Source organism: Pantherophis guttatus, chromosome 1, assembly GCF_059756535.1.
Source record: "Pantherophis guttatus breed Tessera chromosome 1, ASM5975653v1, whole genome shotgun sequence".
Lineage (NCBI taxonomy): Eukaryota > Metazoa > Chordata > Lepidosauria > Squamata > Colubridae > Pantherophis > Pantherophis guttatus.
In genome coordinates this window covers 287,450,620-287,464,360 of record NC_142063.1, presented here as the reverse complement: position 1 = coordinate 287,464,360, position 13,741 = coordinate 287,450,620, and positions in this window count along the sequence as shown.

Genomic DNA, 13,741 nt, shown 5'->3' with positions numbered 1-13,741 from the left:
CTTTCTGGTTTTTCTCTGAAGACGTTTCACTTCTCATCCAAGAAGCTTCTTTAGCTTCTTCAAGAGCTGAAGAAGCTTCTTGGATGAGAAGCAAAACGTCTTCAAAGAAAAACCAGAAAGTCCAGTTGCCTCTTGAAAAAGCACCTTTGGGACAACGATGACCTGGATGACTGAGAATCTCCATAGACATTTAGCCTATTCATATTTTCTTCCTTATTCTTTCCCTCTCTCTTTGTATTGTAATACAATACATTTTACAATACATATATTTTACAATACGTTGTAAAATATAATAAAACGTGCAGCAAGACCAAGTCCAGAATGAGCTTGCACCAGCCACTTCCCTCCACCTTCATTCTCAGCAGCCTATGTAGCAGAGTGTGCTTGGATGATAACACATTTTGGGTTTTCTCTGTTTTTTCCTCCTTCAGATTTGTTTAGCAATTAGCCATTACTCCCATTTTCAATTGCATGGGGAGACATGTCCTGAATAGTTTTGTTCTATCACTGATACACAAAAGCCAGACAAGGGACTCTTCAATGACAAGTAAGCAAACGTATATAATACTCCTTCCTCCTCCTAGTTTCCCCACAACAATACCCTGTGAAGTGAGTTGGAATGAGAGTGACTGGCCTAAAGTCACTCAGATTTCATGCCTAAAGCAGGACTAGAACTCATAGTCTCCCAGATCCTAGCCTGATGGAATATCTTGCTAATAACTTTCATTCCCCAGGTTCCATAATATTGGTTCACTTTTCCTACATGAATGCTACAAAAATTTAGAGAAAGGTAACCTAGCATCTTATTATGTGAAAACAGAGAAAGTAAAGCCTCTACATAGTATGGGAATGGTATCAAAAAGCAAAGAGCTTGTTTATGAAAGGAAAAAGGAGGGAAAAAATCCAGGTAGCTTGATCAAATTTAGAGATGAAGAGAAATGAAAAGAAAAATGTTCCTCCAGGATAGAAAAACACAAACCAATCAGTTTTTGAAGTGCCAGCCTTTCCACAGCAACAAATCTCCAGGGATTTGGGGATACAGCAAGAAAGCCAGTGTTAAAAACATGAATCGTCAGTCCATGTTTTTTTGTGGCAGGATGAGGCAGATCGCCAGAAAAGATTGTGGAATGTAACAGATCCCAGACTTAATTCTTGAATAATTCCTTTTATCCCTGAAAACACTGTGGACTTTCAGGAGAATAAGACCCATTCACTAAAGGGGATTCTTGCAGGCCTAGAGCAGGAGGGCAAGGCAGAAAAAAGAAGCTAGTGCAGCATCTTAGCAAGCTCTCAGATAAGGCTTTTATTATCCTAAGCTTTTAAAGAAAGCCCAAAGGAAGCTCTTTATTTCAAAATGCACCCAATCCAGAAGTCGGTTGAAAGATCATGCAGCTGGGCCAAATGGTGTTGAATTCAAAAGAAAGCCAATGTCAAAAACCAAGAATTTGGTTGTTTGGCGTGGCCTAGCGTAGACACTTTCAGGGTGGCAAGACACATTCCAGAAGCCTTGGAGGTCAGACATCACTCCTTTCCAAAAATTACCATGGAACTATACTTTATAACTCATAGAATGTAGAAAGCATTAAATAACTGGGCTGTAGTTATGTAGTATTATAGTCAGTGAATTGCGTTAATTTGATTTTAATCACATTTAAATTAAATTAAATGTAAATGTCTTTAATCCACCAACAATTCTGACATACCACCAAAAGGCCTAACAAGGTCCTTATCCCAAAGGTTTTCAATCCCTTATAGTAGGATTTATATACCTGTTGATATATAGTGTAGTGCAGGAATCCCAATAACCCCTGGACTATGGCCTGGTTCAGAACCTGGCTATGCAAGAGATGAGTGCGCGCAGCTCCATTTTTGCAAGCTGCGAGCATGCACAGCACACACGCCTGCCTGTCACACTAACCATTTCTTCTCCCCTCTCCCCCATCAGTCCACAAAGCTGGAGAGGTTGGGGACTACTGATGTAGTCTGGTGGAAACAATACCGTGTATTTGGCACTATCTGAATTCTTACGGTAGTAGGAATCATTGGAATATTTGTTATAGTGCCCTCACATGATGTAGTAGAACAGCTTGTGATCAGTGGTGGGTTTCAAAATTTTTTACTACCGGTTCTGTGGGTGTGGCTTGGTGGGCATGGCATGGCTTGGTGGGCGTGGCAGGGGAAGGATACTGTAAAATCTCCATTCCTTCCCCATTCCAGGGGAAGGTTATTGCAAAATCCCCATTTCCTCCCAATCAGCTGGGACTCAGGAGGCAGAGAATAGATGGGGGCAGGGCCAGTCAGAGGTGGTATTTATCGGTTCTCCGAACTACTCAAAATTTTCGCTACCGGTTCTCCAGAACTGGTCAGACCTGCTGAAACCCACTTCTGCTTGTGATGGTGTTAATATTCAAATTTTGCAGTATCCTTCCCCTGCTATGCCCACCAAGCCATGCCCACCAAGCCACACCATGCCCACAGAACCAGTAGTAAAAAAATTTGAATTTCACCGCTGGCTTATGATATGCATTTTAAGCACAGATTTGATTAAAACAGCAGATTGAACCATCCAGAGTCATTAGATATTGAGAAATCTATAGATTGTATAGCTAAATAATTAAATTTGTTTGTTTTTTTAAAAAAAATCTTGCTTACATGATTTCTTCATTCATTTAAAAATATGCTTGAAACCATATACCAGTGGCTCTTTCTATCTAGAAAAAAATTCTAAGGACAGAGTAAAATCATAAACTGAATCCTGAGGTGATATAATATCATTTCTCAAGTACAGGCATGAGCTGAACAAATAGCCACTTGGCAATCATTTTAAGGCCTAGCTACAATTGGGTCTTGTATGTTTTATATATTTATGTTTACTGACCTCATGGGAGTCTCTCACCCAAGCCCTGCAATTAAGTCATGCCTTACTTTCAAGAAAGCTCTAACTTCATAGATTCCTAGAGGTGTTATAGCACCATCCAGGGATAAAAATGAGTGAATAAAATATAGAATCATGCTATTGCATTCCAATTCACTTTAGGCAGAACATTTGTTATTAGGTGAGAACTTTCTGTCTTTATTGATTGGGTAGGTACTTATCATTCTTCAGATCTCAATGATTAAAACTCAGATTTACTTTTTCTGGAAACTTAGCTGCCAATAATTACTGGGGATGACCATGACAGCACTTAAAGGATTGGACCACAAGAGTTGGGCAGTCAGAGACAGTGGCACAGTAAACGCCTGCACCGGTGTTCACATCCCACAGATCCTATAGTGGTAAGAAGTAGTCATGTTCACTAATTACAACTTCCCCTTAAGGTTCCACTGGCCTCAAAACAACTAGGCAGTTGTAGGGGATGTGGTAGTGCAGTGACTTAATGACGCTGGAACTGTCAGTCAGAAATGGTCTGCACTCCAGTGGTTTGAGTCCAGTTCCGTGAGATGGTGTGACTTCCCATTGCTCATTCTCTGGCTCCTGAGACAACACGACACAAGGCAAGTTGAGGTGAGATTGGCAGAGGAGCCCGGAAGAACCAGCTACCCAAGAGCAGCTAGTTAGCTGATGTAAAGTTAGTTCACCCCCTGCGGTTCACCAAGCAAGTGCCAAACAGAATGAACTAGCAATCTAGACTGTCAGGACTGTAGTGTGTCTAGTATTTGTAGTTTTCCCTGACATTGTATGCCATATGCTAAATAAACAATAAAAGTATCTAAGAAACAGCAGCAGTGACTAGATGTCTTCTATGGTTATTGCTTTCTGATCATTTGCTCACCCCCATCTCTCAGATTAAACTAATCAAATAAACAAGGATAACAGCATGGAAAAGAAAGAACTACCTCCGTAGGACTACAGTGGTTAAAGCCTATTTGATGTTCAGGGTTTTGTTGGCTTACCTTCTATGGAGAAAAGGGGAGGAAGGGCATTATTTGCCACACAAATAATGAAAGCAGATGGGACTTTTGGTGTCATTAAAAGTGTCCCAGCTTGTTGCCATGACAACCACTGGGAACACTTCTTCTTTTTTTAATTCCTCCTTTTCTTCATTAAAGGTAACATCAATGGCACTAGATAAACTAAAGAGATCCCTGCTGTGCAAATCAGTTTCTCAATAAATAAAACGTTAACATTTTGTATGCTTGGAATGCTGATCACAACCGAAAGGCAGTCTGGGAATATCTTTTGGGGGTGATGATTTAAAACAGAGCAATATTGGTTTACAGGGTCACTCGAATATACGGCAAAGCAACTTAGAAGTGGCAGATTTGAGTAAAACTATAAAGTTGCTGAAATAAATTATCTATATGTGGCTCAAATTTCATTGGAATTTCAAGAATTGTTTTTGATTTCTGATTAGATGAGGGCCTTTTATGGCCTGCCAGGTTTTCTCTCTCTCTCTCTCTCTCTCTCTCTCTCTCTGTGTGTGTGTGTGTGTGTGTGTGTGTGTGTTTTCTATGTGGTGGATTGTTCTAATTAGTCTGTATAGCAGGAAGTATGTGTATCAGTGTACAGATAAAACTAACGCAAAGTATAAAAAAGGGGGAAATATTTAAAACGAGAAAGAAAAGAAGCAACTTTCCCCTTCATCCCAACAAGTATAAACAACTTTAACAACTTATCGCCATCTCTTAAAAAAATATAACAGGCAATCTCTTCCATCCCATATCTCACCTCATTCTCTATAAGCAAATCTTTAAAACCTCATCACCCATTTTAATCAGCAAAAGTCCATTAAGGATTACCAGAAATAACAACCTATCTGTTATGAACTTGATCTAATAAACCCATGTGAGTTCCTTCCTATTAAGTTTATATCACATTTCTATTATTAAGCAAACCATCCAAACTTTATCATTCAAAAGTAGTCAGAAAAAAATCCAATAGAAGTTACCAAAGATAACATCACATCTATTTTAACCTTAATCAGATTAATTTAAAATATAACAAATGAACTCTCTGCCAGTCCAAGCCCAGAGATGACATAGCAAAGTGAAATCAAGTTCAACACTTTGTTTGCTTACACCTAATAAGTGGAATCTTGCCAAACTAAAGCTACAATCTTCTAATCTAATATTCTGTGACTATCCTGAATCTCTCCCCGCCCTTCCTCCATTCAATTTGGGACTGCACAGCCTCTTAATCTGCATCTGTCTTTGGTGCTGCCAATTGATGCATCTGTCTTGTGCTGCCAATTGCAGGTACCCATTCCATCATACTTTCCCATAAAATTCTTATTTATAAACAAACTTTAAAACAAAATTACTTACACAAAGTCAGAAAAAAATCCATAAAATTGTCCATACATAGCAATTTATCTATTTTGCCCTTGGCCAAATAAACTAATTTTATATTCCTTCTTCTTACTCCCAACAATCTTTAGTCCATTCAAATAGTGTCCAAACACTTGGGTTTTTCCCCTCTTTTGGCTCTTCTTACAAAATTGCTAAGAACAGTAACAAATATCTTTTCTAAATCCGATAAGAAAGGTTATCCAAAACGCTTTTCTGGCCTATTATTTGTATATCCTTTTAGTCATCAGCTAGTTTTAATTGCCTATTCAATATTTTATCTTTTTCCATATCCTTCTTGTTTTTAGATAGGTTAAAAACCTGTCCTTGTTAAATCCATATTTCAATTTATTTCAGTTTCATCCAATAAAATGTGTTCTTCTTCCATAACATAGTTTAGTGTGTCAATAATGGCAGAGATCTTTAAAACTAACTCCTGAATTCATTGTTTATAAATTTCTTTCAGTCCATCCATTATCAAAAGATTTTGCTCCATTCTATATTATCAAATCATGTTTAAGTATTCCCCTTTAATAATCTTCATTTCCTTCATTTCCTTCTGGTGCCCTTTAATGTCCACCCTTCAAAGTCCCATCTTATCATGTGTTTTTTCTTCTAAATGCAAAGATGCAGTTTCCCATGGGAAGGGTTTTTTTTAGTATCATTTTTATTAAAACTTTTAAACAGGTAACACTAACACAAACTAATAGAAAGTAAAAAAGGGAAAACTGAGAGAAAACAAAAAGTACAAAAAAAGAAAAAACTTAAAGCAAAACAGAAACCTCCAAACTTGGAAACTTTAACAAAGTATACAAGGACATTCCTTGGAACATTCCTTGATTTCCCAAGACATGTATTATCCTATAGGTTTATCAATCTCTCTGTTAATAGCATTCTCTTCCAAGTCCAGAAATCCAGACAGAGGCATAACTATCTTTACTCCAATATATGCTGCATGTTCTTCTGAAGTTACTTTAAATCTTAAACAAAATTATTTTCCCCTAAGTTACAATAAAGTCAAATTGTCCAAGTCCTTCTCCATCTCTCTATTTATAACATGTGTCTTACCTTTCATACTACCACTTTGTTAATAATTGGTTTTAAATCTGCAGCCAGCTATTCCACAAATTCTTCAATTTTCTTAACATCTTCTTGCAGATCTTTCCTCAACCTTTCAAATTCTTCTTCCATTAACTTTTTTTTTATCAGCTGTAGTCATCTTTTTACCAAATTCTTCAAACAATTTTAGCAATAAATCTGATGGAATACCCTTATCAGTAAGTTGTTCTGATGAACCCATGTATCCTTCTCCCAGTTTGGCAGATTTTCTTATGGTTGCCATGGTGAGAAAGCACAAGCATGTCTGTTACTATGGTGAGAATAAAATACAGGCTTCTTTTTTGTTTTGTTTTGTTTTGCTTTTCTCTATGTTGAGTCATTTGGCTTCAATTAGCAATCCATTGTCACAGTCAAACAATCCAACTAATATTGCACTTATCTTCTTGTTGTGTAAAATCCACCAATTATTACTGTTCTTACATATATAAAAACAGTGAGCCTTCCCACCAAGAGCCATCCTGTTAGTCTAATTAAGTTTACTACTTTCAAAGACACTTTCCTCAAAGAAATACAGCCACCCACACACCAGTGGTGGGTTGCTACCGGTTCACCCCAAATTGGGTGAATCGGTAGCGGTGGTGGCAGGAGGCTTTGCTCACCCGCCCGGATGTCTCTGTGCATGCGCAGAAGCGTTGCACAAATGCGCCCATGAATGAAGTGGCTGAAATTGGAACTCACTACTCACACATACCCCTGTATAGAAGAGAGACAGACAGTATATATATACATACATACATACATACATACATACATACATACATACATACTATTTTTTTAAATCACTGCTTTTCTTTCGCATTTGAAACTTTCTAATATCACAATCTTGTCAAGCTTTTTGCCTTTAGATTAAAATTCTTTATAATTGGAGGTTTTTTTCCCCTCTTCTCAATTAAAAAAAAATAGGCCACCAAGATTCTTTAATCTTTACTGCTGTTTGGAATATCTGTCAGGTTGTAAAGCAATTAAATTATAAAGTGATTAAGAAGGTGAAGCTTTTGCCAGCCAGAAAAGCTATACAACATTTTAGGGCACATTGTAAATCCTAGATTTCCAAGCTACTGGACTCACAATCAACCACAAGAAACTAAATTCCTGCAGGGTTTTTTTTTTTTTTTTTTTGCAAGGAGCAGCTCTTCTAGAGCACAAATAGATAATCTCCCAAGTTCTCCTTCCAGCAGAATTTTTTTTTTTCCCAGTCAGGACCATCTCCTGATTTGCAATTATACTTTGTGCTGTCTCTGTCTGTGGAGCTGTTCCCAAAGATGTCTAACTAGCCGTAACACCTCACTTGGAAGCTGGGTTTCTTATACTTAATTTCAGAATGTTAGTAAAGCCATCTGTATCCTTAGGCCATTTAAAACTTTCTGAAATTAATACGCTAATCATCCCTTTGCTCTTAATTCCAGCCCCTCTTTTCAGTCCTTAAACTGATACTTAAAACTACTTTCATAAGGAATTAAAAGAAACTCATCCAGTAAATACCATGAAACTTCCAAAGTTTCATGGTATTCATACCATGCCATTCCAAAGGTTCTCAATATTTAAAAAGTAATAAAAGTTAATTCCAAAGCAATTAAGAATTGAGAATCAGTTGAACCTTATGTCCTTAGATGCTATATTACCCCTATGAGCTTTGCTGAATTCTCAGCCACTCAATTCACAAGCAGATCACAAAAATGTCATTTCCTACTGTCTACTTATGAGAGGCCTCTGTTTGGAATATGTGTGGGCAATCTCATGATCTCTTCTTTTTCCAGAGAGATTTTGTTGGCCCAAGTCTCGCATTCAACTGTCAATTTCAGCCTTAATGTCATACCCACTTCTTCCAGTTTGCAATATGCTCACCAGAACACACACACACACACACACACACACACACTTTTAAAGTGCATATAAATTGCACAGGATCTATATCCAGCATATTGTTTTTAAGGTATGATTCTAGCCATTCCTAAAAAGTTATATAAAAACATTGAAACTTAGGTTTCTCTTAAAAGTAGCATTAATTTATATCATTTTCTTTGAACACACACATTTCTTTGCTTATTTTTTAAAATCTAGAACTGTATGTTAAAATTCAGAAACCTGAAAAATCTGGGTATTTTTAAGAACATGAGGAAATACAAACAATGTTGTTTGTATTTTAAAATGTTGGCAGAACAAAATTCTATTGTGAAATCCTGGGAATAATAATAGAAAAAAAGTGAGAATCTTTTTTAGAAACACTTATCTCTGTCAAAATACTACAGTTCTTCAAATTCCCTGAGGTGTAAGAGTGATATTAATTTGAAATGTGCATGGTAATTATGCCCTAAGGCTGCAGTTATAAATTTGGGTGGTGCTAGCTTCTTTAATCCATTGGGATATTTGTGTCCAAAATATGTAAATGGGTTTTGTTTTCCTCTGTAAAAAATGATATGATATATCATTGCTATACAGTTTGAATATTTTTAGTATTAAAATGAAATGAATCCCAGAAATTCAAAATCTAGAAAATGCAAATCAGATATTCCTTGTGCATGATACATTTGTGTTTTAACAGGCTAAAGGGCAAATATATTGATAAAACCCACTGCTAACACCAATAGCCTTTCCTCTCTAGTGACTGTATTGCAATAGGAAATCAGTAATGCAGAAATATTTTTTAATGACAAGATCTATTTGGGCAGCGGTTCTCAATCTGGGGGTCACGACCCCTTTGGGGGTCGAACGGCCATTTCACAGGGGTCGCCAAAGCCCTCTCTCGCCCCCCCCCCCACGCCTTCACTCACCCTCACCCTCTGCCTCTGTGGATCGCCCGGTCGCCGTTCGCTTACCCCGCCCACTCCCAATCTATTGCTGTCTCCGGAGTCCCAGCTAATGGCTAGAAGGAAAAAAAACTTTAAATTCTTGCCGCAGGGCTTCAAAGAGCTAGCTGCAAAGAGGTAAATTCCTGGAGCAAATTTTTTTCCCCCTAGCTATGCTGAAAAGCGAAATTGAAAGTAAGGAAGCAGGGTCTTTGCTGCAACGTGACAAAATGAGGCAGAGATATTTCTTTTTCTTTTTCCTCACCAAAAAAGGTAGGTACAAAACTGCAAACAATGGGAAATTTAGGGCAAGAGGAGGTTCAAGATTTTAAAACACAAAAGAAAAAAAGCTCTATTTAACTAGGGAATTGTAATAATTGAGATACTATTAATTGTATATTGTGTTGAAAGCAGAAATGGTTAAGTTGTGGTTTGGAGGAATATATGGGGGAAATTATTTGGTTTATTATTATTGGTAAATATAATTAATTGATTTGTAAGAAATTGGATGGCATGGAAATAATTGGAATATTCATGTTCATATTGATTAATATACAAAAAAGATAGTTATATAACTAATTGATTTATATTAAAATGTTGAATTTGTATTAAACAACTGTATTACATAATTAACCAATGTGAGGATGGATATAAAAATAGATGACAATGCGAAGGGGTATAATATAGAATAGAAGGGAAAAATTGAATTTGATTAAGATTAGAGATGAGGATGAAGGGTAATATTGTTTTTTTAAAAAAATAGATGAGGAATAAATATGGTAAAAAGGAAAAAAGAAATTGTAAATTTAATTGAAATGACTAAATATTGTGTTGGAAGAAATATCCTTCTGGGTTCTGCTCCAAGTGGGGAAAAAGACACTGGAAACATGGAGACTGCTTGGAAAGATGGTTTAATGGTGGACAGGATCACATGGCTTGATGGGACCCATTGTGTAGGTTTCCGTTGCTATTGTGTTGCAAATGTCCTTTGACAAAAGATTGACTTTCTGCCTCTGGCCCATTAACAAAGAGTGGGGGGCAGGAAGGTGGGAGCTGCTTTGTCTGTAAAATATGCTTCTCCATTTCTCATCCAGGGAAATATAATATTCTGCCTTTTTAATATTTCCCAAAATATTTCATTCTTCTAGGAAAGGGGTGGGTGCTAACCACCTACAACTGTTTAAATTTGTGAACCAACCAAATACTCTGTTCAAAGAAAATACGTTGTATGTTTGTATGCGTGTTTCTAATTATTGCTATTTATTCCTATTTGTTCTCTTTTATTCTTTAAAGTTTAACAATTCATTCTTTATCTTAATATCTTAATATTTGTTTGGGGTTGACTTTCTTCCCTTTCATCTTTTTTATTGTACAGCAATCTTTCTCCTCAAACCTACCACCTCTGTCTTTTCTTTCTTACTTACTTTCTCTTCCCCTCTCTTCTTCTTCTCCCTACTTCCTCTTTCTTTCTCCTTCTCCTCCTCTCTTCCTCCTTCTCTTACTTTCACTCCTACTCTCATTTCCCTTCCCTTCCTTCATCCCTCTCTATTGCTGTATCCTTTTATGCATATGGACTACTCAGAGGACTGAAAAAGTTATTTTTGACTGGTCTTCGCACTTTTGACCAGTCCTCGAACTTACGACTGTCCTCATAATTTACGTTTTTGCCCTATCTTGTCACCATGGTGAAGAGAGGCAGTTGTGAAATGAGTGACACGATTGTTAAGAATGCTACAATGGGCATAAATGATGACCAGTCATAACTGCGAAGACCGGTCAAAAGTGTGACGACCTGTCAGAAATCACATTTTTCAGCCCTCTGGGTAGTCCTTTTGTGCACAGGGACTACTCAGAGGGCTGAAAAAGTTATTTTTGACTGGTCCTCACACTTTTGACCAGTCCTCGAATTTACGACTGTCCTCACATTTTACGTTTTTTGCCCTATCTTATACCATGTTGAAGAGAAGCAGTTGTGAAATGAGTGACATGGTTGTTAAGAATGCTGCACAGGCATAAATGTGAGGATGGTCATAAGTGTGAGGACCAGTCAAAAGTGCGAGGACCTGTCAGAAATGACTTTTTTCAGCCCTCTGAGTAGTCCCTATACACATAGCCATGGCCACCCGGTCACATGACCAGCTAGCAACGCCCACCCAGTCACATGACCTCCAAGCCACACCCACAAAATAAGCCACGCCCATAGAACCGGTAGTAAAAAAATTTAAAACCCACTCCTGGTTGGGGGTCACCACAACATGAGGAACTGTATTAAAGGGTCACGGCATTAGGAAGGTTGAGAACCACTGTATTTGGGAAAGCATGTGAGTACAAATGAAAATTGGCAATATATTAGAAACTTTTGTCTTATTGTGGTCTTCACTGGCGCAGTTTTTCTGGGTATGCAAAGGGGAAATACAGCCTGTTTATCACTTCTTGTTACATCTGTTTGTTATTCTATTACTCTTCTGTGTAGTATACAAAACAAAAACAGACAAGTCTCGTTTCATTAAAAATGAGGGAATAACTAGCTTCATGTGCATCTCACCTGATTTTCTGTAGCAAGGACATAATTATGTTGCTTTTATATTTGCAAAATTGAAGATGCTCTAATTTTACTGTGTGTAAATTGATGCCACAAATTAATTTTTATTCTTTTTCTTTTCACCATTCTAATTCTGATGGGATACACTTTAAAATTCTACATTTTATTGAATAGTTTTATGTTTTCTAGTATAGAAATTATTTCTAATTCAGATTTTTATGCTAGTTCAAGTTAGAAGTTATCAGTTTAGAGTTCAATTAACATATGGAAAGGATTCATCTGGTAACATTGTAGTTTACAGGTTTTCTTTTTTTTAAAAAAAGTGTTGGGAGAGAGAGATTTCAGGGCTACAATGTCTTATCGTGTTTTCCCCAAAATAAGACTCTATCTTATATTTTTTTGAACCCAAAAATAAGTGCTTGGCCTTATTTTCAGGGAGTCTTATTATTTTGGGGCGTGTGGAGCAAGATGGGGCTCCTCTTGCTGTTTTACCTAATTTGCAGCTCTGTGTTTAAATATTTTCGGGGAGGGCTTATTTTCAGGGGAGGCTTATTTTAGCGCATGCACTCAAAAGCCCGATTGGGCTTATTATCAGGGGATGTCTTATTTTCGGGGAAACAGAGTAAAAACCTTTCAACTCACCCCGGCTGGGATAATTCCAGTATGGTTTCCGCATATTGGTGGACCTAGCCATAGAAGACCTCCTAGCCTGTGGGAGATTTCCATATATTTAACGACCAGTACTGGGGGAACTGGACTGCAGTTATTGAATGAGGCAGTTATGAGGGTGGCTTGCTTAATGACCTCAATGACTTGCAACCCAAATTCTGTGGTGAATTGTAATCATAAGTCAAGGACTACTTGTAGTATGGCAAGCAGTGGTGGGTTGCCCATGGTTTACTACCGGTTCTATAGAACCGGTAGTAAAACTGGTAGGAGGCCCCACCCACCAACCCCGACATCATCAAAATGCTTTTGCACATGCGCAGAAGCTTCTGCGCATGCATAGAAGAGCACACAGCCCCACTGCGAACCGGTAGTAAAGGTAAGTAGAACCCACCCCTGATGGCAAGGCACAATTATTTTAAAATTAACTACCGGTAATAAAGATGAAAACCCTTGAATGCTGAAGCCAATGAGCTCCCTTTGGATTTGCTGCCACAAGTATTAGAAGATAGAACTGGTGTGGTTGAGTTATTTGATTGATCATATATCCCATAAGTATTAAAGAGTCTGATCTAAGGATATAGATACTTCTCCATCAAAAGGCAGTATCTTGGCCATCTTATCTAATAATTGTAACTAGATTGATATGGTGTGATATGTTAATCTGTTCAGAATTAAAAGCACAATAAAATTCCGTCATCCTTATTTCAAATAACAATAAGAATTTGTTTACTTTGTTCATGCAATTATTCTGGTACAGATTTACAGAAAATATTTTGCTGCATTAAATTTAAACCCCTGACATGCTGTCATTTAATTCAGAAGCATAATAGTATACTTATTAAGATCTTAACTGTAGCAAAATCCTTCTTTATTCTTCCTCTGTTCTCATAGCCAGATCTCTTTCTACACTCACTGGGACAAGCTACCAATTTTATACGTGTTAACACTACAAGAAAGATTATGGGAGCTTCCCCACTAGGGCTGTGTACACCTGAAAAAGGTATACCTTTTTCCTTGACAATTGCTTGGATAAGTCCCTGCAATTTTCTTGGCAAGATTTCAGAAATGGTTCACCATTGCTTTTTTCCTAGAGCTGAGAGAGAGTGACTGGTCCAAGATCACCCAGCTGGCTTTGTGCCTAAGGCAGGACTAAAGTTCATGGTTTCCTAGTTTCTAACCTGATACTTTAACCACTACACCAAATTGGCTTTTTTTTTTTTTGCATCTTTTAAATCTCATATTTTATAATATGAGAATGAACAGTGGGTAATTATATTCCCATGGTTTGCTGTATGTCATTGTGGTGAAAGGTCACATATCTCTCCTGTGCAGAGATGGA